The 26,286-nt window shown below is 35.2% G+C and overlaps 1 protein-coding gene across 30 annotated transcripts in view; it reads left to right on the top strand.

The window, feature by feature from the left end:
- The first annotated feature begins 6,735 nt into the window (after nt 1-6,735).
- PTPRD (protein tyrosine phosphatase receptor type D) overlaps nt 6,736-26,286 on the top strand; it is a 1,411,192-nt gene continuing 1,391,641 nt past the window's right edge. For 13 of the 30 annotated variants that reach the window (XM_064381675.1, XM_064381734.1, XM_064381707.1 and 10 more), the window contains exon 1: nt 6,743-6,773. The gene's annotated coding sequence lies outside the window, so the exon portion shown is untranslated. Of the gene's footprint in view, nt 6,774-26,286 lie in introns of all 30 variants that reach the window. The other 17 variants (XM_064381747.1, XM_064381749.1, XM_064381762.1 and 14 more) reach the window with 5 other exon arrangements.

The following is a 26,286-nucleotide window of genomic DNA, read 5'->3' on the forward strand; positions in this document are numbered from 1 at the left end:
TTTTAGCAAAAGTAGTTGAATATAAACCCACAGATATGTCATTTGAATGACATACTTTGGTCAAAATAAGCTAATAGAAGGAAGGAAAGAGTTGATATTTACAACAGGTGTGTCTAAATGGAAACGCTAAGGTCTAAGTAGCAAAGTCTTGTATCAGATATTTATATGAGATGAAAATAGGAACATACCATGTTTTTATAAACTGCCAGTTTTTTTTTTAAGGTTGACAAAGAATATGGTTCAGGCACTCTGATGATCTCAAATTTTTAGCATAACATGTTCCTAAACAAGAACTACCTTTCTTTAACCCCATGTCCCCATTCTCAAAAAGTATACATAATATCCTTTTCTTCCTTTCTTCATCAAAATTACAAAAAAGAAAATCATACGTTTAACTACAATTACATTTCTATAAGTTACCATTTATCACTGAATGCATGATGCTTCTAATTTGATTATTCTGCATACATTTATCTATTAAAGGTGAAAATGAAGGTCACATTTCTTTTTACATGCTCTTGCAATGCACTGGAAAACATTCCGCATTGCTGACAATCTTTTGTTCTTGGTTCCCATCGTACATGCTCCTTCCTTACACATCTCTTAAGTTTCTCAGCCAATTTTGCTAATTAAATGTGAGCAGATACTTCTCAAAAGAAGATATTTATGCAGCCAACAAATATGAAGAAAGCTCATCATCACTGATTATTAGAGAAATGCAAATCAAAACTACAATGAGATACCATTTCATGCCAGTTAGAATGGCAATAATTAAAAAGTCAGGAAACAACAGACACAGGAGAGGATGTGGAGAAATAGGAATGCTTTGACATTGTTGGTGGTAGTGTAGATTAGTCCAACCATCGTGAAAGACAGTGTGGTAATTCCTCAAGGATCTAGACCATTTATACTATTTGACCCAGCAGTTTGATTACTGGGTATATACCCAAAAGATTATAAATCATTCTACTATAAAGACACACGCACATGCATGTTTATTGCAGCACTATTCACAATAGCAAAGATTTGGAACCAACCCAAATGCCCATCAATGGTAGACTGGATAAAGAAAATATGGCACATATACATCATGGAATACTATGCAGCTATAAAAAAAGGATGAGTTCATGTCCTTTACAGGGACATGAATGAAGCTGGAAACCATCATTCTCAGCAAACTAACACAGGAACAGAAAACCAAACACCACATGTTCTAACTCATGAGTGGGAGTTGAACAATGAGAACACATGGACACAGGGATGGGAACATCACACACTGTGGCCTATCAGGGTGTGGGGGACTAAAGGAGGGACAGCATTAGGAGAAATACCTAATGTAGATGACAGGTTGATGGGTGCAGCAAACTACCATGGCACGTGTATACCTACGTAACAAACCTGAATGTTCTGCACATGTATCCTAGAACTTCAAGTAAAATAATAAAAAAAAGAGGCCAACTCAAGCCTTTCTGGATTTTTGTTGTTGTTAACCTGTAAAGTTCATAAAAAGTTAAACATATTACTGTTTTTATAAAGAAAAAATAAATTTCTAAAATTTTGAATATCTAAAGAAAACTCAACTTGGAAATAGTTAGAAATGAATACAAATTAAAATGTTGTTTCAAAATGAAAGCCGATATTATAAGTGAAACCTTTAATTTAAATATATATACATAAAAGAAAAAGGCAGAAAAATAACGTATCTGTCTTACAAGTTAGAAAGAAAAGAGTACATTTATCTCAAATACAAAAGAACAGAAGTAATAGCTATCACAAGGTAATATAATGGAAAATACTATATCATATATTGTACTGCACACAACAGAGAGTATCAACAAAACTGCAACTGGTTTTCTAAAATAAACTGGTGAAAGTGATAGTGATGCAATTTGCCAAGTAAAAAGAGAGGATTCAAGAAAAACTAATGCCAGTGAAATCTCTACAAACCCTGATGATATTAAAAGGATGTTAGAAATTATTTTTCTAAAAAACGGAATTTTGAATAAAATTTCTAGAAAATACAACTTAACTAAAAAGAGCAAGAAAAAGACACTCTAATTATATAACTAAGTAATGCAATGGATGACAAAAACCCTTTTATGATTAACATTCTTATAGAAGTGTGCTTTCTTACTATGATATAAAAATATCTAGCAAACACAACAAATATCACACTTAGTAGCAGTGGTTCCCTTTGAGATAAAGACAAGGATGCCCAGTATCACCACTTCTATTAAGTGCTATATTAGTGGTCTTGGTAAATGCACGAATGCAAAATACATACATGCATATACACATACTCATGTGCAAACATATATACATGAATTCATGCATACATTTATGCAGGCCTTTTTAATTAAGTTAATGGATTTGAATGGACCATATAAAACTATTATCATTGCATATAACCTGTGAGTATAGATAGTAAATTGAAAGGAATGTACCAGATTATTAATTTTAATATATAATTTTTATTGAGGTTCCTTACTAAATGGTCAATAGAAAATAAAATGTATATCTATATACAAGTAATAAATAAAAAAATACCATGTCTGATGGCATAAAAATATTAAATAAGAATGCATCTACTGAAAGATGTAAAGGTATGTGTAGAAAATTCTACATTATTGGGATAAATTAAATAATACCCTAGAATGAAAGGCAACACAGAATGAGAGGAAATATTTGCAGATCACATATCTAATAAAATATTGAGATCACTCAGAACTCAACAATAAAAAGACAGCCCAATTAAAAAGTGAGAAAAGAACCTGGGTACATTGACTCACACCTGTAATCCCAGCACTTTGGGAGGCCAAGAGGGGATAGATCACTTTAGTTCAGGAGTTCGAGATCAGCCTGGCCAAAATGGTGAAACCATGTCTCTACTAAAAATGCAAAAATTAGCCAGGCATGGTGGCATGTGCCTGTATTTTCAGCGGGAGGTTGGGGCAGGAGAATTGCTTGAACCCAGGAGGCAGAGGTTGCAGTGAGCCAAGATTGTGCCGTTGCACTCCAGTCTGGGTGACAGAGGGAGACTCCATCTTGATAGAAAAAAGAAACAAGTGAGCAAAGAATTTTAATGCGTATTTTTCCAAAGAAGATAGACAAATGTCCTGTAACCACATGAAAAAAGTATTCAACATTATTAATCATTAGGGAAACAAATATCAAAACTACAGTGAGATCCATCACACTCTACTATACAGCTATGATTTTGTAATAGAAAATAAGTGTTGGCAAGGATATGGAGAAATTGTAAACCCGTTGCTAGTGGGAATGTAAAATGATGGAGTTGCTGTGGAAAACAGTTTGGAAGTTCATCAAACACATAGAATTACCAGATGACCCTGAAATTCCTAAGTATATACCCAAGAGGGCTGTGAACAAATGTTTACACAAGAAAACACATATGGGAATGTGCATAGCATTGTTATTCATAATAGCAAAAAAATGAAAACCCAAATGACCTTCAGCTAGCGAGTAAACAATATGTGGTACATCCATTCAATGAAATATTTTTAGCAACAAAAGGAATGAAGTACTACATGCTACATTATAAATGGACTTTTAAAACATTTTAAATTAAGTCAGACACAGAAATCACCTGTGTGATTCCATTTATATGAAATATACAGAACAGGCAAATTAAGAGACACAGATAGTAGATTAACAGTTATCAGAGGAAGAAGATACAAGAGAATCAGAATTGACTGCTAGGTACTATAGAGGTTTTCTTTTGAGGTGTCAGAAACATTCTGGAATTAGTGGTTATTTTTTGCATAAACTGAATATACTAAAAAACCACTGAACTCTATAATTTAAAATAGTAAACATTATGTTAATTATATCTTAATAAAATAGAAAGTCAGCATACTCATAATGAAGGAAAGGGTAGAAAAGTCTGTTCTACCAGCTATAAAAGCATATTATATAGGTATATTGTATAAGACAGCACAATGTAGACAAATTTTTCAATGAAACACACAAAAGTGTAGAAACAGCCAAGCATATATGGGTACTGAATTCATGACTAATATTGCAGAACAGTTTGAAATGTCATATTTTCAATAAATTTTGCCTGACCAATTTGGAAAAATAATGAAACTTTACCCAAACTCGGAACATAAATTTCAGGTAGATTTTTGGACTAGATGTGAAAGTCAAACAAATCATAACATAAAAAGATTTTTAGAAATAGAGAGGTGTATATATGATTATTTTGTGTAATAAACAGACCACAGAAAGTTGATTTGATATGACTGCATTAAAATTAACAATAGGTGTTCAACACAAGATACAGTGAGTAAAAGAGGAAGCCATGGAGTAGGAAACAGATTTTCACAGTATATAACCAACAAAGGACTCACATCTAGAATACACAAAGCACTTATGAATTGATAAGGGAAGACCACCCATATAAAATGGGTAAAAATAATTTAAAAAGAACCTTCTCAAGTGAATATATATGTATATGACTAATAAACCTATGAAAATGCACTAAAACTTGTAATGAGAAAATATAAATGAAAAGTACAGATATAATCCACTAAATAATAAACTGATGGCTAAAATTTAGCATAAAAGAAATGTTTTCTGGAAAACGTGTAACAATGGAAATTCTCATAACACTATTTAAATTATTTGCTAAAGTAGAATATAGGTATATTTTCTGACCTAGTAATCGCATTCCCAGGAAAGGATGCTCACGGTATGGTAATTCATAATAACCCCGAAGTGGAAACAATTCACATATCTGCCAATAATGGATTGAATATGTAAAGTGTGGTATATTTATGCGATGGAATACTACAGAACAATGAAGACTAACTGCAGTTATGAGCAACAAGATGAAAGAATTTCATGAATGAGATATTAAGGGAAAGAAACTTAATAGAGATATGTAGTATATGATTCCAATTAGATAAATTTCAAAACTTAGGCAAGTCAAAAACATAGGCTGGACAAGAAATCTGGATACTATGACAAATACATATAAGTAATAGTTTGTTGAGATTACAGTGTATAATATATTCAATGACATGATATGTTGAAAGGGTTGTCCCTCCCTGGTAATGCACAGTCAAATGCCTTGCAAAATTGTGATGAAGATGAGATATTAATATGCATGATTACAAATCTCTGCACATGCATCTTTGCATATACACATATACTTACACAGTGTGACAGAACAAGCCACAGGTTTCTATGTGGTGGTTAACTTCAAGTTCCTTATCTGCATAATAATTACATGAGCATTGACTTTGTGATAATTTATTGAGCTGTATATATTTGTATTTTTGCAAATCTTTTGTGGTTTATAACTCATCACAAAAAATAACTTAATAAAAGAATCAGATTATTTTCTAAGGTCATTAATAGAGCTAAGATCCATGGACAAAGGTTTATAAGAGATCATTCACTTTACCCCTTTGAAGCCAGGCTAGAGAACTCAGTGAGCTCTCTAACAACATGACAAGATCTATTATTTGCTCTTTAAAAGTGGACCATCGATCTTCTCAAATGATTTTATGCCCTAGAGAAGGAATATTAATAGCTTCCTTCTGGGCGATTTGTTACCAATTAGTGGTCCAGCATTATGGAGATTCTTCTGGCCCAACAGAAATAAACTAATTTAAATTTTATGGCAATAAGATGCAGACACATATTCATATGAACATATAAAACCATATATAATAGTGTCAACTTCTTTTCACACTTAACTGTATTCTCCATTCTCTTTCAAAGAAAGACATGTGTTTTACACTCATACAATATGTAATTTCAAACTCAATTCCCAAGGCAAAAGGAAAAGGCTACCATCAAATGTTTGAAGAATAATCTCCTTTATTTTATAATAATAACGGTTAGAAGTTCAATATTTCTGCTCAAACACAGAAGCAGCCAGGCATATTTGCAAAGGCCTCACAATGTTTGCCATTGCCTTTATACAAGACAACATTTATAAAACCTTTGCATCCCATGGCACGTGCTGGGTCTCCTCTTGGGAATTTGTGCTGTTCACATACTGCCTTTCATTTGAACTTCAAACACCTTTAAAAAATAGAGGCTGCATTTTAATATCATTTAAAAATCAAAAACCTTTTATTTTTGTCATTATAATATCTTTCATGGATTTACTTTTCAAAAATAAATCAAAGTCAAAACTAATTACTGTGATAGTCAGCAAAAACCTGAAAAATGGGAAAAGTTTTTTAAAATGAAACTTTAGTCTGCTTCTCCTGTAAATACATTAAATGTACATACTAAATATTAGAAAATTTCAAGTGTATTTAATAATATTCTCCCTTCTTTGAGAACTTGGAGAATTAACCAAATTATGATAGTCACCTGAATAACTGGAAAACATATCTCTGGAGCTAGAATGTGTACGACTGTATTCTGCAGTCCACCAAGTTGGACTTTTACAGTCTTAAACTAAAGTATTTATTTAACTTTATATTGTGCCATTAAAACAAACAAACAAAAATTTAAATAATAGTGTAATTTAGTCAAAAGACTAAATTATCTTTTTTTGTTTGTTTTAATGGCACAATATAAGGTTAAATAAATAGTTTAAGTGAAAAACACATTTTCATCTACAGAAATTATGTCCTAAAGTATTTATTCAGTCTGTAATACTTGTAAATAGAATAATGTAGAATTATAATGTTTTATTGTCCATTTTTCTAAAACATGTTCTTTTCTGTCTTTTCTGTTTTGCTTTTTATCAGGCTTGGATTCCTGGATCATCTGGCAACTTCAAAAATCTGGTGAGACACTTTTTTTTTTCTGTGGGGCTGTCAGAACTCTCATATTTTTATTTCTTCTGTCACTATTCTTTGGAGTATTTTATTTCTGTGTGAGGCTTAATCCTTTAAAAAATATTCCCTCCTCATTTCCATCTTCTGAGTTTGAATCTCATTAGGCCAGTTAGAAAAGGCCAATTACATCTTAACCCATATCAGACAATCTGCTAAGTCCATATACTTCTTAAAGAATCAACTCCATGGGTCAGGAGAACATTCCAAACATGAGGGAGTGTTTGTTTCTTAAGGAAACTACAATCACCACTGAAAGAGTTTGCGATAGAAAAGAGGATTATTTGGGTAAAATGTGGAAAGCATCAGTCTGAAAAATTTTCTTTAAAAATAGATCAAATGCAAAAGCAAGATAAAAACCAAGGATGAGCTGATACAAAAATTGGGTGTTTAAAAGCTTTTCAGTAGTACATTGCTGGTAGTATGTTTTACATAATTATAAAGCTAGAAACACCCTGAAGGCATTGATCTTTTCCACATGGAAACTTACAATTCTCACAGCATTTTTCTGGGACTGATTATAGGCATGATAGAGCTGTATTGGTTGAGATGGGAGGTTTTCTGTGAAGCTGTGTAGTTTTCCAAATAGCATCTTTATATTCATGTTTGAATCCACCCAGTCTTCATTTCTTTAAATATTACTGAAATATTGCTCACTATCAAATTCATACGTTGTGATCCTATGTTCTGAGTGTATACAATGTTATAAAATGTATTTTATCTTACTTAATACTATGAAGAAATCTGTAGCTTAGATACCTGTGTAGACTGGACGTCCCAACTTTCCTGACGCAGTGACACTTTCTATAATACTGAACCAAGAATGAGATTCCAACTTGATGGATTGGAGGAATACAGTCTTGTACTCCATTATTTAGTAATAACTGGGTATTGCTGGATTGGAATGGGAAAGTAGTGAAAGTCCAGTATCTCCTTGCTGTTGTTCAGTATCTTTCTAAAACCAAATGCTTTCAGGATTTCTCAACGAATATTTTATAATCATTTCATTTCCATATTGGTTTCATTCTTCAAGTTCACACTTCCCACCAAACAGTACCGAATTTGATAGTAAACTGTCATGTTGAGCAATGTTACTTAAGACTTGGGGTTAAACAGAATTACTGTGCACAAACAGAAAACTTAAAGTTTTATATCAGATCTCATCACTATGAAAGCCCTGAACAATGCCTTTCCCACAGAGATTTGTACTTTGTCTCTCTCCAGCTTCAGTGTACCATGTACCATTGGGGTCTGCATCCCACCTAGAAGACTACACTTTCACATGTTTCTCCCTGTCATGTTGCTTATACTTGAGTCCTACAAGGTTTGTGAAGAATAAGTTGACATTAAAATATTCTGCCGCTACTTTAAACAGCCAGCGGTGCAAGCTTCTGTTTATTGTGAGACTAGTTTAGCCCTTCATTGTACAGGCTTTTACTAGGCCTGAGTAGAATTGTGCATTACCTTTGGAGAGAGGTGAATAGGAATTTCTACCAGAGAAATAAATACCTATTCACAATAATGAATTCAGTCCTCCACATTTAACGATAATTAGGAACAAACGAAACTTGAAATTGTATTTTTTCTTAGTAGTTTTTTTTGAGGCAAGGTGTCACTGCATTGCCCAGGCTGGCCTCCTGGGTTCAAGCAATCCTCCTACCTCGGCCTCCTGAATCACCAAGACAAAAGAGGCACACCACTGTTCCTGACTGGCTTAATGATTTTCAAAAGTTTTCATCAAAGTGTAGCTAATACCTAGCCTCAAAATGAGGATGAGGGTTAGCCTCCCATCTCCCTCAGTACTTTCTGCAAATGGAAAGCTTTGGTTAACCATCTATTGAAGAACTGGGGTCTTTCAGGTAGCAGAAATTTTGCCTCCCCATTTCCATCAAAATAAATCCTAGAGGTCCTGTGTACTTTTTCCATCCTAAAGCTTTTCTTAGTTGCAAAAGTTGGATCTGGATCCTTCTCCCGTAATTGTCCTTTTGGCTAAATTCCACTATTTTTTTAATTTAAATTGTCGGTATGAATTTCCAGTTCTGGATGGCCAAAATGATCTTTAGGGTGGTCTTTTATCTTCTAATATATCTTGTTTCAAATCTATTCTTCATATAATGCTGGGTGACGGATTCTAAAACAATACTTATTCTCCCATTTGTTGTTTTTTATTATAACCAGTCTGGGAAATTTTACGAGCTTTTCTACCCCAGTTTGATATACAAGTTATACAGTTAAGTATTGCCACACTTACCCAAAAGCAGTCTTTCCTCAATATATACCAGAAACCTCAAAGCTAATAAGGTTTTTCTGTTTTCTCCTCTCACAAGCCCCACCATCACTATTTCTGCTTCTGTGAACAGCATGATCAGTATATCTGCCCATACCCCCATTTCTTATTCATTCCTCAAGGCCAAATTCAAGTCCCACTCTCTCCTGGAAGTCTTCTTTTTTTATAAATATTGTAGTTTGATTCCCCATCTCCTTGAACCCTTTATTTTTAGGATCACAAAGTATAGCACTTTACCTTACACTATCGTATGTGCTGAGGTTCTTATGTTGTGTGCATATTTTCTACTCAGCAATTCTATAAGTTTGTTAAATGAGGAAATAATGTCATCTTGTTCTATTGACTGTGGCATACCTAACGCATTGCTCTGTGCTTAGTAGTTCCTCAATATTTTCAATTAACTAATTTTATTTAAGATTTCACCTTTGCTTAAAAAATAACCTTGAATTTTCATTTCTATAATTTTTCAAATTATTATTTTCAAAGAAAATGCTGTGAACATGAAGAATGAATAATATCTGAAAAAACATTCTGAATTATTATGATACACTCTACAAAAGTGAGTGCCATTTGAGAGAAAAGAAAATAAATGTAAAATTCAACCCAGAGTAGTATTGAAATATAAATGTTAATATGCAAACTTAGATTCCAAATTCAATTCATTAAAATATACTCCATTAAGTTATAATATAACTCTCAAGCTAAAAAAAAATTCAATACCAGAAGTAAAAATTTATTTCAAAATAAAGAACTGACATTTCCCCCATAGAAGGTAAAATATTTACAGAAAATCTTACTGCAGCATTTTTTCACTTACATAAGGTAATGTGTTTACTGTTAACGAATCACTGAATTTTGTATCTGTGTGTGTAATTGCAGCAATTTGTTCCAATTCATATATTTAATTTTCCGCACCTGGATTTTGGACCTTATAAGAGGTCAAAATAATAACATAAGCACAATGATGTACACTCAAAGAGAATTTAAATTTTCAAGCTTTCACTGTTTGTCAGGTGTAATGCTAGGTGCTTTATGTATTCTCATTTCATACTTCCAGTCTCACTTTGTATAGGACATTTTAATATTGTATTAGAGAAGAGACTAATGGTCAGAGAGGTTAACTGGTTCATTTACAGTCTCGTAGTTAATGAATCAAGATGCTAAGATTTCAGTCTATTCTTTGGACTCCAAAGACTATACTGAGATGCCATTACCCTAGTAAGTTTTTAATAAAACCCAATTCTGCATATATTTGAGTAATAACCCTGATCTGGAGCCCTTAAGAAAGTTTATACATTGGTGGTTAAAATGAGATTTTATCTTTTATACTTTTATATTTGTTTGAGAAAATTTCGGAGATGCTTACTTTAAATCCAAGGGAAAATAAATTGTCACAGCCCATGCCCAAATTTTGGATATATGTATACATATCTTTTATATTTTTTATATATGTAAAACCATTTCATTAATAAGGGAAGCAAAATCTATAGAAACCCACTTAATCCTTCTGCAGTCACACAATGATGATTAATGACTATTTCATTTTCTCATTGGTGTTCTCAGTTTTCTCATGCAAATTTTATGCAAGTTTGGCCATCCTAAATTTTTTCTTAACAGTATTACAGGTAACTTGCAAATTAAATTCATGTGCTTAGCATTAGTTGTATGATCTCTTTCAAACAGTACAAATTAATTCAAATGTAGTATTATATTTTCCAAGAATTGAATGCTATCTCCATCTAGAGAGTTTAAAAAGTATATTTCTTTAATATATACCAAAATATTCTGATGTTTTCAAGTACTCTTCCCCCAAAAATTAAATGTTTTGTGTTAAAATGTTATGTTTTTCAAGACCGTTACATTATGTTTTTAAATTCTAGAGAACAAACCATACATATATACCAACCTCACAATTTTGATTTGTTAAGCATATAATATATGAAAATGTTTTGCACATTTTAAAGTTATATACAGTTACTAAAATTGTTACTGCTGCTACTCTGCTATCCTGATGTAAATTGTTGTGGTATGAACATAAATCACGTATTCACTGACCAAAGGAAGGAATCATACTCTCATGAATTTATTAATAGGTTCGTTCTCTTTTTTTTTTTTTTTTTTTTTTTGCAAACCATCTGATAGAGATTGGGTAGTAAAAAAAGGATGTGACATGATCCTGATTTCAAGGACTTTCATTTTTTGTTCTGGTATAACTAGGTGCATTTCTTTATTACTTTTGAAAAATTATATTTAAAATTATGAGCATTTGCTTTAAGCCTTTTATTAATTCCCTTTAGCTTGCTTGAATAGCTGGTTATTGGAAATCATAAGGATGGTATGAGAGATACTATTAGTGTGCATTAATATCTGGGTTTCTTTCTTTAATGAGCATATAGAAGATCATATATTCCCTCTACCTTCTGGCCAAGGGAAAATGGAAGAGAAATATGTCAGTTGTGTGCAGAGGAGGTAAAAAGCTCCTATATGCACTTTCAGTCTCTCTCTTCTCCTGCAGAGGAGTCTGTAGAGGAGGCATACGTTTGAAACACTAGAGCCACAAGATTGAATTATGTTGATCCCTGAGTCACCTGATGGAAGACTGCTGCAGTCAAGATTCTCCCAGTTGCACAGTTAACTTATCTGAACAAGAGATGAATTCTGTTTTCTTAAGCCACCAAGCTGCATTTTATTTTTGTTTTGTTTGTTAGAGGCGCATAAAGCCCACCCAAACTACTCAAATGGTCCTTGGGAAAATGAGCGCTATTATGTTTGGGTAATTCTGAAATCTAGAAACATGTTTCCAAAGATATATTTTAACAATTCTGTTTTAGACTTTGAAATAATTCTCTCCCAACTTTTACAAAATACCCTGCGGTTCCACTTGCTTGTCTGGCAAAGCAGGCAACTTAGGCCTCCAAAATAGAAGCCTTGGGATACATAGGAATAGGCATTTTAATAAAAATCAGCTATTATCAGCTACTATTCACTTAACAAATGTCACTAGATAAACTAAAAAACATGAAATAGGAAAAATATCTACAAGATACACGTCTACATTCAAAATGATCTGCTTTCTAATAGGAAAATGAACAGCATTCTTATAATAATAGTTTAAGTTCTTTAATCTTAACTGTCATTAAGCAACAGTCCATATTAAAGACCATCTAACAACAATTCTTAAAGGAGCCACCGTATCTTAAATGATTTTATTTTGATGTGGTGCTCAGAGTTAACCATGTTTGCTCAGAGTTAACCAGGTCCAGCTCTTGCTTTACTTTCTGGAATGACTTGAATCACCACCCACTTCTTATGTCTTTGGCTCTTTTTACCTTTCTGAGTGGAAGTCTCCGTCTGCTATTTTATTTTTACTTTTTAGGATCCATAGTAATTTAAATGCCACCAACATGCCAACTGGCTTCATTCATTTTTACAACAGCTAATTAGTTAAACATAACTTCTTTTGTTCACACATAGGACTAGAGATCAAAAATAATTGTATACAATTACCTGGACTTAAAAGGATTTCAATTCATCACTAAGGAAAGGGGCACAACAAATTATGACTCATAAAGTATTTCATGTCAATCACTAATAGCCTCTAAAATATTCATGGGACATGTATTAGTTCGCTTTCACTCTGCAGATAAAGACATACCAGAGACTGGGTAATTTATAAAGAAAATGAGGTTTAATGGACTCAAAGTTCCAGGTGGCTGGGCAGTGGGGGGGTCTCACAAACATGGCAGAAGGTGAAAGGCACATCTTACATGGTGGTAGACAAGAGAGAATTGGAGCCAACTGAAAAGAAAACCCCTTATAGAGCCGTCAGATCTCATGAGACTTTATTCACTACCACAAGAATTATGGGGGAAACTGCCCCCATGATTCAATTGCTTCCCCCTGGGTCCCTCCGACAACACATGGGAATTATGGGAGCTATAATTCAAGTTGGGATTTGGGTGAGAACACAGCCAAACTATATCAGGATATTAAAATTTACCTCTATAAAGTGTATTCAATGTATAAGAATCAGAATTCCTACATCTGGGATTCATTCCAACTTGAGAGGTTGCATACCTACAATAACTTCCATTCACTGAGTATCAGCTTGCTTCTCACCTCATTTCACCTTCAGGATGGCTTTCAATAAACATTCACAAGGCAGCAAGTTTCATTTCAGAAGGACTACCGGTGTGTAAACATGTTTCCTTGGCATTAAGCAAAAATTATGTTATATTCATAATTTGCCCCTCAGAGTAGCATAGGACTTATGTATTTGCTAACACTCCAAAGAATTGACTCTAAGAGTGTCAACAATAATTGAACTATGTGGAAGAAGATTCTCTTAGTGGAAAGTTAAACTATCTACTTTTTAAAATTTTAGCCTCTCATTTGACAAAACATTTATAGATATTTTATGAAAATAATTTATTTTATTTTAATATAATTTAATTTTGAGACAGGGTCTCACTGTGGTTGTCCAGGCTAGAGTGCAGTGGTGTGATCTTGGCTCACTGAAGCCTCAACATCCCAGAATCAGGTGATCTTCCTACCTCAGACTCAGAGTAGCTAGGATTGCAGGCTTTAATTTTGAGACAGGGTCTCACTGTGGTTGTCCAGGCTAGAGTGCAGTGGTGTGATCTTGGCTCAGTGCAGCCTCAACATGATCAGGTGATCCTCCTACCTCAGCCTCAGGATAGCTGGGATTACAGGCTTGTGTCCCTATGCCTGGCTAAGTTTTTGAATTTTTAGTAAAAACAGGGTTTCGGTATTTTGCCCAAGCTGGTCTTGAATTCCTGGACTCAAGTAATTCATCTGCCTAAGCCTTTCCAGAATGTCAGAATTATAGGTGTGAGCCACCATACCCAGCTGAGAATAATTTAAATAGTGATTCTAATAAATCTGATATTATCTATCATATTACTAATATATTGAAAGAACATTTTGTGGTTAATTAAGCACACATTCGCTGTGTGATTTCTTGCCTCCTGTCCTAAATCAAGCAGTTATTCTCCAGGTGTTCACCAAAATAGAAATACTACCCTAATTGTTCTTTGCTAATTTCAAAAACTCTGTTTTTTTATTGTACATTACTTTTTAACAAAACCTTGGGTACTCAAAACACTGTACTTATTAGCTAACAAGTATCATGTGTTCCTGATACCAGAAATCTCTACGATTTACAGGTGACACTTCTATCCATTTTTCATTTTCCTCCTTTATTGGTAATAAGATAATGTTAAGAAAATCATTTCCACTTTGCATGAGCCTGGATACCGTTCTTGCTATACAAACCCTGATGTCAAAGAAAGACGTATACCTGAGAAGTTATCCACAAACATATTAAGACATATGAAGCTGTCTTTCCACATGTCATTTCTGTTTTCTAGTTGATGCTGACTTGGTTGACCAATTTTGCAAGTGAGAGATATGTAGTGGAAGATTATTGAGATTCCTAAAATGCAGTATTACACAATTAGTTTAATTAAAAAAAAATTGAATACAATTGTATTAACAAATTTTACTCTTATCATCATTCTCACAAGCATTTTTTATTAGGCACAGAATGGGTTGCTTTGTTCATATCTATTTGTTATAATAATTCCAAAATATTTATATTTTACATTTAAATCTTTTTTCTACCCAATAAAATAGTGATATTAATAACCAATTAAAAGCACTATTCCCAATCTGACCACTAATTTTCAGGTATATATAATGTCATATCTATGATTTTGTGGTTTTGACATGTACAGTTTTTTTGCCACAACCATCAACATTTGCTTTGAATTTGCATTTCTTCTTTCCTTATATGCTCTCATATAAGTAAAATTTAACAATAATCCCATATTGTTGAATTTATAGATAACTAAAATTGTTTTAAAAATCATGCTTAAAGAATAACATAGAATCTTCCTAATGTACTGAGCAATGTAAGCGGTAGTGGTGTTAGGCAGCTTTTAAGGGAGTAAGGTATGCCACTAAGGAGTATGGATGAAAAATTTTACAGTGTTCTGTGTATGGCCACCTACCTCTGAATGGAATCCTACTTTATCTTCATTTCTTGCTTCTGAGATACCCCTTATAGTCTGGGAAGGTGTACTGGTTTGAAGATGGTGAAGAGACTAAAATGAATGGCATGTGTGCATGCCAATATCAGTGTTATGTGGATATCTGAGAGTGAAGATTTTGTTGTTGTAGGATGGAATAGAGATAAGGAGGTTCTAAGACAGATCCTAATAGAAGATTAATTATGAGATAACATTTTCTTGGTATTACATAGCACATCAATGATCTGTTTAATAGATGTGCAAGTTGTCCATAAACAATAATGCGAAATTTCTTTTTCTACCTGAATTCTAACAAATCAAATTAATAATGTTTCAAACTTTCATAGCCATATAGCTACTGTATTACCTCTAACACTGGCTCAGTTGGGTTTTGTGTTGTCTTTTATATGATTCTCCTGAAGTCATCTGCTTCCCTAAACAATGCATGCTGCTGGGAAAGACAGAGAGAATGAAACTTCCAATTATTAAAGATATAACTTCATATGGAACCAAAAGAGAGCCTGCCTAACCAAAACAATCCTAAGCAAAAAACAAAGCTGGAGGCATCATGCCGCCTGACTTCAAACTATACTACAAGGCCACAGTAATCAAAACAGCATGGTACTGGTACCAAAACAGAGGCATAGTCCAATGGAACAGAACCAAGGCCTCAGAAGCAACACCACACATCTACAAACGTCTGATCTTTGACAAACATGAGAAAAACAAGCAATGGGGAAAGGATGCCCGGTTCAATAAATGGTGTTGGGAAAACAGGCTAGCCATGTGCAGAAAGCAGAAACTGGACCCCTTTCTGACACCTTACACTAAAATTAACTCCAGATGGATTAAAGATCTAAACATAAGACCTAATGCCATAAAAACCCCAGAAGAAAACCTAGGCAAAACCGTTCAGGACATAGACATAAGAAAGGACTTCATGGCTAAAACACCAAAAGCAATGGCAACAAAAGCCATAATAGACAAATGGGATCTAATTAAACTCCAGAGCTTCTGTACAGCAAAGGAAACAATCATTAGAGTGAACTGGCAACCAACAGAATGGGAAAAAATTTTTGTAATCTACCCATCTGACATAGAGCTAACATCCAGAATCTACAAAGAACTAAAACAGATTTACAAGAAACAAACAAAGACATTGAAAAGTGGGCGAAGGATATGAACAGACACTTTATGAAAGAAGACATTTATGAGGCCAACAAACATATGAAAAAATGCTCATCATCACTGGTGATTAGAGAAATGCAAATCAAAACCACATTGAGATAGCATCTCACACCACTTAGAATGGTGATCATTAAAAAATCTGAAGACAACAGATGCTGGAGAGGATGTGGAGAAATAGGAACACTTTTACACTGTTGGTGGGAGTGTAAACTAGTGCAACCATTGTGGAAGACAGTGTGGTGATTCCTCAAGGACTTAGAAATAGAAATTCCATTTGACCCAGCAATCCCATTACTGGGTATATACCCACAGAATTATAAATTGTTCTATTGTAAAGATACATGCACACGTATATTCATTGTGACACTGTTTACAATAGCAAAGACTTGGAACCAACCCAAATGTCCATCAATGATAGACTGGATAAAGAAAATGTGGCCCATATACACCATGGAATACTACATAGCCCTAAAAAACGATGAGTTAATGTCCTTCATAGGGACATGGATGAATCTGGAAACCATGATTCTCAGCAAACTGACACAAGAACAGAAAAACACCACATGTTCTCACTCATAGGTGGGTGTTGAACAATTAGAACACGTGGACACAGGGAGGGGAGCATCACATACTATGGTCAGTTGGGGGGGATAGCGGGAGGGGTGGGGAGGGATAACGAGGGGAGAAATACCAGATATAGGTGATGGGAGGATGAAGGCAGCAAACTACCTTGCCATGTATGTACCTATGCAACAATCCTGCATGATCTGAACATGTACCCCAGAACCTAAAGTACAATTAAAAAAAAAAAGATATAGCCAAGTTTTGTTGTGAGGGTTATTTTGGAAGAAGAATTCTCTTGTTTAAAAAATAAAGTCCTGTAGTTCCCCAAAGTATAACAATTTGTCAGTAATTTTCACAAAAATATTTGCCACCACAGAAAACTTCTCAAATGCTTACTCTTCTTGAAGAAAAAAAAATACACATTCATCTCTTTCTACCAGCATGTATTTGAATAATTACAAATAATGTCAATCTTGAAAGAAAAATCAAGAAACCAGACCATGAGACAAAATTGGAAGATAAGGGGAACAAATTTATTGGGCAAGTCCTGAATGAAGACAGAGAAAGTGCTCAGATAAAGTGCTTACAGTGTGCGGTTAGAGCCTCAGTGGCTTTGCTCCTAGCTTTTATTAGTCCATTTTCACACTGCTGATAAAGACATACCTGAGACTGGGAAGAATAAGAGGTTTAATGGACTTATGTTTCCACATAGCTGAAGAGGCCTCACAATAATGGTGGAAGACAAGGAGGAGCAAGTTACGTCTTACATGGATGGCAGCAGGCAACAAGAGCTTGTTCAGGGAAACTCCTATTTTTAATACCATCATATCTCATGAGACTTACTCATTATCATGAGAACAGTATGGGTAAGACTCACCCCTGTGATTCAGTTATCTCTCACCAGATCCTTCCCATTACTCAAGGGAATCATAGGAGCTACAAGATGAGATTTAGATGGTGACACAGACCAAACCATATCACCTTTGAAGCAAAAGAAGACATGATAAGGACACGCTGACCAATCTAACCCAGATATTTTACCAGCTCCCCTCCCTCATGCAGTCTGAAATCTTTCTGTTTCCCTCTTGATAATCTAGGTGAGAAAGCAGGGAATGCAGGAAGGGACACCAAATAACTTCTGTGAAGCTCGCAAAGCCAGGTAGTGTTCTGACCACTCACCTGCCATTGATCTTCATTGTACTGTAGCTTAATAGAGCACAGTTTGGAAGTTATTTTGCCTAGGCTCAAATCTCAGCTCTATCATTTGTTACCTGCGTGAACTTGGGTGAGTTATTTAATGTCTGTGTACCTCCATTTCTTCCCCTGTAAAATGGGGATACCTTAAAGAGTGGTTGTAGAGATTTTACATACAAATTTTGTAATGCTTAGAACAATAACTGGCATGAAGTGTTGTCTATCATTTTTATCATCTTCATCCTTTACATTTTGATTTAATGCTGTCTTCAACTGGATCAGAAATGATCCTTCTTTCACTCACTTAAGGATCTGTTAATATACAGTAAAGACCTCACAGTTGAATATAGTTGGCTGCTCTATATAGGGTTTAATTACAGGAGTAAAGCTCTGCAAGCCTCACTTCTTCAATAGGTATGCATATGTACGCCAGGTTATTTCCACTCTGGGAAAGAAAGTACAAGTGATGTAACTCTGGAAAAGGCATATTAAGTCCACAATTTTAATGCTATGGTTATTGAGTTGAGTTTTGAGAGGTCATATACACCCTCAAAAGCATTTAATCTGTAACTGTGGTGTTTCTTTAAATGACTATTTCAAATACTGACATAAGATAAAAGATGTATCTCAAACTTTGGATGCAACCTTTAAAAAAACATGTACATTGAAACAGAGAAAATTAAAAGGTGATCCCCCAAAATGTACAATTCACATTTTTTAAAGACCATACTGAAACTAGAAGTCAATTATATGAATTTAACTAGCTACAACAATAATAAAAACAACTTAATGTTTTTATTAAAAGAAAACATAAATAATTTTGGCCAAAAGTGTTAAGTTGTGGCCACTTCTATTCAACATTGTACTGGAGGTTCTAGCCAGGGCAATTAAGAAAGAAAAAGAAAGAAAGAGGATCCACATTGGAAAGAATCTCTATTCCTGCATTACATAAATTTATGTGTAGGAATTGTTAAGGAATCTACTTAAATATATATCAGGACAAATGAGTTCAGCAAGGTTGCAGAATACAAGATTAATATTTTATAATCAGTGATACTTCTATACATTTGTAATGAACCATCCAAATATGAATATTAAAAAACAGTTCTATTCATAACAGTATCAAGTAAAATACTTAGGAATAAACTTAACAAAAGATGTGTAAAACTTAGAAAACTTCAATTAATGGGGAAAAAAACAAAGATCTGAATGGAAAAATATCTCATATTCATAAATTGGAAGACTTAACATTGTTAAGATGGCAAGATTCTCCAAATTGCTCTACAACCTCAATGTAATCTCAATCTGAATCCCAGCTTACTTCTTTGTAGAAACTAACAAGCTGATTCTAAAACTCACATGGCATTGCCAAGGACCCAGAATAGCCAAATCTTTAAAAAAAGAACAAAGTAGGGGGACTGACAGTTCCTGATTTCAAAACTTACTGTTAAACAATGAGAATCAATGCAGTATGGTATTGACACAAAGACAGACAAAATTGATCTAAAAAATAGATCAATGAAATAGAACTGAATGTCCAGAAATAAAGCCACATGTTTATAGCTAACTGATCTTTGACAAAGGTGCCAAAATAAGATGGAAAAGGAATATTCTTCCCAACAAGTATTGCTAAGTCTTATGTAAAAAATGAAGTCAGAACCCTATCTCAAATCATATATAACTCAATAGATCACAAACCTAAATATACAAGCTAAAATTATAAAATTGTTAGAAGAAAACATAGAAATAAATCTTCGTGACCTTGGGTTACACAGTGGTTCTTAACAATAACATCAAAGAAAAACAGATAAATTGAATTTCATTGAAATTAAAGTCCTCTGTGCTTTAAACAATGACATCAAAACAGTGAAAATGTAATTCAAAAATGGGAGAAAATGTTGTGAAATAATATCTCATAAGAGATTAGTATCTATAATATATAAAGAACTCAACTCAAACATAAAAAGGCAACCCAATTTAAAAAGTGCAAATGATTTGCAAAGACATCTCTCCAAAGATATACAAATGGTCAACAAGCATATGAAAAGATGTTTGATATTAGTTAAAGGAGCAAGGCAAATCAAAACCACAACTAGGTATGGATTCTCTCCCACTAGAATGCCTAGAATCAAAAAGTCAGATAATATCAAGTGTTGATAAGGATGTGGAAGAATTGGAATCCTTATCTATTGCTGGTGGGAATGCAAACTGATGTGGACACTTCAGATGTATTTAGCAGTTCTTCAAATGATTAAACATAGAGTTACTACTACGTGACTCAAAAATTCAACTCAGGTATATACACAAGAAAAATGAACATATATGTCCACACCATTTGACCCAGCAATCCCATTACTGGGTATATACCCAAAGGATTATAAATCATTCTGTTACAAAGACACATACACATGTGTGTTTGTTGTGACACTGTTTACAATAGCAAAGACTTGGAACTAACCCAAATGCCTATCAATGATAGACTGGACAAGGAAAATGTGGCACATATACACCATGGAATACTATGCAGCCACAAAAAAGGATGAGTTCATGCCCTTTGCAGTGACACAGATGAATCTGGAAACTATCATTCTCAGCAAACTGACACAAGAACAGAAAACCAAACACCACATGTTCTTACTCGTAAGTCGGTGTTGAACAATAAGAACACATGGACACAGGAAGAGGAACATCACACACTGGGGTCTATTGGGGGATGGGGGACTAGGGTAGGAATAGCAGTGGGTGGGGAGATTGGGGAGGGAAAACATTAGGAGAAATACCTAATATAGGTGATGGCGGGGATGGAGGCAGTAAACTACTATGGCACGTGTATACCTATGTAACAATCCTGCAAGATCTGCACATGTACCCCAGAACTTAAAATATAACAATAATTTTAAAGAAACTTGTCCCAAGATTCTCATAGGAACATTATTCATAGTAGCTAAAAAATAGAAACACTCACAATGTGCATCAATTGATGAATACATTTTTAAAATGTGGTATAGATTATACAATACAATTTTTCCAAAAGTAAATGAAATACTGATATATACTATAATATAAATGAATCTGGAAAATGTTATTCTATGTGGAGGAAGCTAGTCACAATGGACCACATATTTTATAATTACATTTACATGAATTATCCAGAATAGGGAAATCCATAGGTTTGGTCGCCAAGAGCTGAGAAGAAGAGAGGATATCAGCTAATAGGGATAAGATTTCTTTTGGGATTAAAAGGGTTCTAAAATTAAGTAGTAGTGATGGTTACACAACATTGTGAGTTAACTGAATTGTATACTTTAAAAGGGAGAGTCTGATGGTGTGTAAAATATATCTTAATAAAGTGATTCCTTTAAAAAAAAAAGGGAGAAAAAAAAACTAGGATACAGGTAATATATTAAAACTTAAGGAAATAATAAGTCTGTCCAATACTCATGCATATCTTAATCTAGAAATAAGCCGAAACACTTAAAAAATTATATGTACAAAAGCCTTGGCTGGTATTTGCAACTCAAATTTTTATGTAAGAACTCAGATTTTATTGTTTTCCTTGTCTTTGATGGTAACTCTTTATTCCACATTTCAATGCACTAAAATGACTCAGTGCTATATATAATTCTTGCTACTAATGAGATTAATTCACCTTCCAACAAATGTAGAAATGACCTGAATGGCAAACATCTGAGATATGGCAAGAATTCACATGACCTCAGGATCTATCTCTTTAATAATTTTATTACAGAGAGTTTAAACATATGACATCATAAATCCAGGTTCCTAAAGTCAGATTGGCAAAGACGTTAGTAAACTTGCACATTTAACTCCCATAGCACCACAACTGTATCTTAGCAAAATATGGGCTTTTCCTATCCCCTTATCATGTCTAAGGAATTAAGGTAAAAAATTCTGTTCTGATAGTGGAAAATAGGTCAAATGCCTAGATTTTAAACACGTGCCCTCTATAGAATAGAGGCACATAATTCAGGCTTAATTGTGGCATGTTCTTATAAATTATTTCTACAAAGGAGCAAAACTATTTTCTCTCTCTCATTAAAAATAGTATAGTCCTTTACTCTTTTGTCTACTTGTCAAATTTAGAAGAAAAACTTTTAGGAGAGCTATATGATTATTTTGCAATCTTTGACCATTTGGTGGGAATGAACATATACTTTACAATTTTAAAAAATAATAATAAATTCTTAGATGTCTTGAAGATATTCCATGATCCTCTATTGCAACTTTCTGCACTTTTTAAATTTTTATTTAACTTTTACTTTAGTTTCAGGGGTACAAGTGCAGGTTTGTTATATAGGTAAACTCACGTCACAGAGGTTTGTTGGACAGATTATTTTATCATCCAGGTACTATGCCTAGTACCCAATCTTTTTTCTACTCTTCTTGTTCCTCCTGCACAATACCCTCAAGTAGGCCCCCATGTCTGTTGTTCCCCTCTTTGTTTTCATGAGTTCTTACCATTTAGCTCCCACTTTTAAGTGAGAACATGGAGTATTTGCTCTTACGTTCCTGCTTTAGTTTGCTAAGGATAATATCCTCTGCTCCATCCATGTTCCAACAAAAGACATGATGTCATTCTTTTTTATGGCTGCATAGTATTCCGTGGTATATATGTATCACATTTTCATTATCCAATCTGTCATTGATGAGCGTTTAGGTTAATTCCATATCCTTGCTGTTGTGAATAGTACTGCAATTAACACTCATGTATATGTATCTTTATAAATACCCTTATTTTTTGTGCTGTTTTGATGCAGCAAATGAAACCAGATTTTCTCAGTAGTAGTCCGCTGCATGGAATTAAGATTCATGTATAGAGGTGGCAGGTTATTCCTGTAACTTTTAATTCAAAGCAATACGCAGTCATTCAATATATGTTTACTATATTGCCTGCATTGTCCAAGTCTGTCCTGACTTCTGAATTTCCCCTTCATGTCCTTAAGTAAATAAGAATGTAAAATGCCAAGTGACATATTCTTGGTTTGAACATATATAGCTATGTAAATGATATTTTTCTCCAATAACCTCTTTATGTTCCTTGAGATTCAGTTGTAGGCCAGTTCTAATAGTGACTTCTGTGACTGTTGACAATTTGCAATCTCTGGGTCTGAGATTTCTCATCTATAAAGTGAGAGTATAAGCATAAATTATTATCAGTTATGAAGATCTACTTTAGATGAAAATGCTCACTGCTACCCCCTTTTTGTATCTAGTAAATAGTTATAAGATGTTGATGTATGATGTCACTTTGCCAGCTGAAAACATCTGGGGTCAACAGTGCCTCTGCTTGAGTTTTGCTTATGTCTGCTGGACTAGTTTCACCCACTCAGTCCAGCAGGTGTGATTGGCTTGTGCAACCAGCCTGGATCCCATGACTGCCAAGGGTGAGCCAGTTGTGGAGTGACAAGGGTGTGCGAACAACCAAGTGTGAGGTCCGGCCACTGCACACAATCAGGCATACTGGCTATTGCAGCAGGGCAGGCACAGGTGCCAGCTCCATGAGAGGCTGATACAGGACCAGATGTACTGCAAGAGGCTTTCATTGTAGGCACCAGTGTTTGGACGAGGGGAACACAGTGTTCCCAAAAGCTCGGAGATGCCAGAAACTGCAGAACCCCAAAGAGGGTGTTACAGCATAACACAGCCCTGACATGGGGAGCCCCTAGGTCTGGGCTCCCAGAAGGTTTGCAGCTCTTCTGCCCCCAGCATAGTGAGCTGTGAGGGGGATGTCGCAGAGCAGGTGCGTTTCAGCCTGTTTGTGTTAAAATTCTTTCAGACCTGCTATCTTGTTCTGGCCTGTGATTCCTGGACTGGCCCAGCTCCACTGCTGCTTCCTGTTGTTTGGGGCAGCTGCCTGGTGCCAGCAGAGGGCAGGAGGGCTATAATGTTACAGCACATCTGGCTTGGGGAATCTTGAGGTCTGGGCCCCTAGAAGGGTCACCACTTTTCACTCCTGAGGTCCAGGAGCATATTACTGTCCATTACTTAGCGAGCCAGCCAGAAACATGGTTCTTATCACTCCCACTGTTTGGTGGGTCTTGAGTTCTTGTCCTGTGTCCAGGGAGAATGAGGTTATGTGGACAACTGGAGGTTGAAGAAGGTGGTGAGGAGTTTTACTGAGTTTCAGAACACCTGTCAGTGGAGAGGTTACCTGAAGTGGGTAGCTTTTATCTTCAGGCAGGTCACCCCTACAAGTTTCTTAGTCTGCCTGAGTCTGGGGATTTTATGGGCTCAGAATGGAGGAAGTGCATGCTGGTTGGTCTGTGAGTGGCCATGGACAGACCTAGAAAAAGCACCATTCAGCTGGCTGAAAGGCATCAAGAAAGTTCTGACTCCAGGTCACTGACTTCACCCAAAACTGGCATTCTGGCCCTCAGACTTCAGGTTTGACGGCAGGATTTCACTAGGGACCCACGGCTTCCCACCTAGGAACCTGTCTGCCTCTGACCACCGTTGACATGCCCTCCATGGTGCCCAGGCTCTCTGTGATAAGGGTCAACCATAGCCCCATGCCAAGCCACTCTCAGCCTCCCGGCCTCCCTCCTGTTCTTGTTAGTGCCCAAAGTTTTAGCCTCAGAAGCGATTTCCAGAGGGGTCCAAGACAGCACGGTACTGCTGTGTCAGTGCTGCCCCAAGTGCATGCACACCTGCTCAGGTCACAACAGCACCTGGGCTTAGCTATCAGAAAATGTCCACAACTTTTCTCCACCACAGAGCAGGTACTTGGAGCAGGGAGAGGCCATGGAAGTGGGACCAGCCATTTCTGAGCCTGCAGGGGGGCGGGGGCTTCCTGGGTCCCTGAGAGCAAAAGGATGCCCAGGTCTGAAGCTGTGGCTGGGCGGCTGCAGCTGTGCCTGGGAGGAGGGGCTCCCACCTCACTATTCAGTAGGGTGTGGGGCTCCTGCTGGGATCACATGTTCCCTGACCCCATCATTTCCACAGAGCACACAGCCCCAGCTGCACCTCCCCTGCTGCAGCTGGTGTCCTCACAGTGGCCACTCCAAATGGGCTTCCGCTGCCCTCAGTGTTTATTTTTTACTTCAATGCATACAGTTGCATATAGAGTTGCATGAGACACCTGCTGGCATGATGGCATTTTTCTTTAATGTTTCTATTCTTGTTTCATACTCATGTTTTCAATGCTATCTTCTCTTACAACAGAAAATATTTTGATGTGTTTTTTTTTAAAGAATGCCAATGTGTAACTCAAATATTTAGTTGTATTTGTGTCGATTTCTTGACCAACTAAAGAGCATATTTGTAAAATACACACTATTTTCTCTCCTTCTCCTATAATATAAAAGGGCAGAATTCCTTTAGCTAGCATTACTTTAACAGAAATGCCTAATTCACCCTAGTAGGCAAGGAAATTTTGCGAGCGTATTTTTTTGGAAAGATGGGGATAATTTGAATTTATACTTAGACTTACTAAGACAAAATGGATTTTTTATTTCCACTCTTTCCAATGATAATTTTTAATTTTTTGATTCCTAACATAATGTGTATTCTTTTGCCATAAGTGTTTTACAGATAGAAGTATCAAGTGGTTTGTATGTTCCATATTGTTTTTATAAATGGATGATCTGAGAAATCAAAAACAACGGTTTACCTTGCTAAGATTAACTGCTTCCATCCACTGCACAGAAAACTGACTTGGTATTCCCATTCCCTAAATTGTCAAAGACTTGGCTAAGGTTATGGTTTAAGTGTTCCATATCCATAACAAAATGTTCCCCTGAAATCACAAGACATCTTTGTTTGGAATAAATCCTTCCAGGTCTGCTATTTTCAAAACTAAACTTGTTAGACCCTGGTCGAAATGGCCACAAAAGTAATGTAAACAAAATGATTGAGTTTTATATATGCTTACTTTGAAAGATGACTTCACTAGGAAGCTTATTAGCACCTGTTTGATTATTAAAAGGGTCTATCTTAGAATTGTAAATTCTGTGAAAATCGCAATACACAACAGTCTTCAGGTATGATTAACCTCTGTTTGAAATAGGATTTTAAAAATATGATTGTTTTCATACTGAAGTGAAAAGACTCATTGTTAGGAACAAATACATTATCTTAATAATACGATGTATTTTCTCCATCCAGATGAAGTATCTGTATCTAGATTCTATTTGAATTTGAGGGTTTCTACAGGTTTAATAAT

The sequence above is a fragment of the Aotus nancymaae genome, unplaced genomic scaffold, assembly GCF_030222135.1.
Source record: "Aotus nancymaae isolate 86718 unplaced genomic scaffold, 86718_ANA_hifiasm-v0.15.2.pri h1tg000003l, whole genome shotgun sequence".
Classification (NCBI taxonomy): Eukaryota; Metazoa; Chordata; class Mammalia; order Primates; family Aotidae; genus Aotus; species Aotus nancymaae.